This window comes from Indicator indicator, chromosome 21 (genome assembly GCF_027791375.1).
Source record: "Indicator indicator isolate 239-I01 chromosome 21, UM_Iind_1.1, whole genome shotgun sequence".
NCBI classification, from domain to species: domain Eukaryota; kingdom Metazoa; phylum Chordata; class Aves; order Piciformes; family Indicatoridae; genus Indicator; species Indicator indicator.
In genome coordinates this window covers 844,497-846,035 of record NC_072030.1, presented here as the reverse complement: position 1 = coordinate 846,035, position 1,539 = coordinate 844,497, and the positions used below count along the sequence as shown (strand labels likewise).

General features: G+C 62.6%; 1 non-coding gene across 1 annotated transcript; it reads left to right on the top strand.

Moving 5' to 3' along the window:
• The first annotated feature begins 607 nt into the window (after positions 1–607).
• On the top strand, positions 608–680 carry TRNAA-AGC (transfer RNA alanine (anticodon AGC)). Its single transcript has one exon. It is a non-coding gene; the product is annotated as a tRNA-Ala (tRNA).
• Positions 681–1,539: the final 859 nt, after the last annotated feature.

Sequence of the window (1,539 nt, the reverse complement as noted above, 5' to 3'; positions counted from 1 at the left end):
TCCCGTGCACACCGAGCCCATCGCAGCCTTCCCGAGGCCCCCACAAAAGGATGGGAGGGGGCGCAGCGGACAGTCCCCACCCCGCACCTCTTGCTGTCCCGTTCCGGGGTGCCCCTGATCCACGGTAAACCCCTTGACGCCTCGGGGCACATCGTCTTCTGCAGCGCCCCCGGACACATGGCCTTGTGCATCCCCCCCAGCCCCGGTGCCCTCCGACACATGCCCTTTGCAGCCGCCCCCGCCTGGTGCTTCTCCACGCCCGCTCCGCTCGGGCTCCGCACGCCGCCGTGTCCCCGGGCGGACCCCGCCGCACACGCCCATGCCCCTCCGGTCTATCCCTCCCCACCTCCTCCTCCTCCTCGTCCCCCTGCTCCGCACTCCCCTCCCGGTCCGGTCCCTCTCCCCGGTCCCCTCCGCTCCTCACCGCGGGGCGCCGCGCGAGCGAGCGCGAGCTCCCGGTCCCGCCGCGCATCCTCCGCCGCCGCTGCGGCGCAGGCGCAGTACGACAACACCCTCCCCCCCAACATCGGTACGTGGAAGCGGCGGCACCGCCCGGGCTCTGGCCGGAAGAGAACAGGGAGGCAGCGGGAGGCATTTAAAGCAGGGCGGGGAATTAGCTCAAATGGTAGAGCGCTCGCTTAGCATGCGAGAGGTAGCGGGATCGATGCCCGCATTCTCCACGCGTTTTCCTGCCAGGCCGCGGCGCCCGGCGGGAAGTTTTGTTTTGTTTCCTAAAGATTCCTACGCACAAGAGTAAGGAATCGCAGAACCGTTTTGGCTGTAAAAGACCTCCGAGGTCCAGTCGATAACCCAGCGCTGCAGGGGCACCGCTCAACCGTGTCCGAACGGGTTTGAAACCCCTCCAGGGATGGGGTCTCCACCACTGCCCTGGGCTGCCAGGGCCAGGCCTTGAGAGCCTTCAGGGGGAAGAAATTGTTTCTCGTGTCCAACCTAAACCTCCGCTGGTGCAACTTGAGGCCATTGCCTCTTGTCGTATCACTTGTAACAAGGGAGAAGAGCCCAATCCTTGGCACCAACCTCCTTTCAGGGAGTTGCAGAGAGCAATGAAGTCTCCTCTCAGCCTCTTTTTCTCCAGACTGAACGAGCCCAGGTCCCTCAGACACCCTCCCAGACCTGTGCTCTTTTTCAAGAGCATTTTGCTTTTTTTTTCGTAAAACAATTCCTTCATTTCTTATTTGCTTCCATAAATTTCCTAGAGTTTAACCTGTGGTTTAATCAAGCAGAGCTTGTAGGGCACTGCAAGACCTTCTGCTTCTTCATTTAATGCCAACATCCCTCCAGCTCATCCCACCTCAGCTCCAGCCCCATCCCACCCCAGCTCCAGCCCCATCCCACACCAGCTCCAGCCCCATCCCACACCAGCTCCAGCCCCATCCCACACCAGCTCCAGCCCCATCCCACACCAGCTCCAGCCCCATCCCCACACCAGCTCCAGCCCCATCCCACACCAGCTCCAGCTCCATCCCACCCAGCTCCAGCCCATCCACCAGCTCCAGCCCCATCCCACACCAGCTCCAG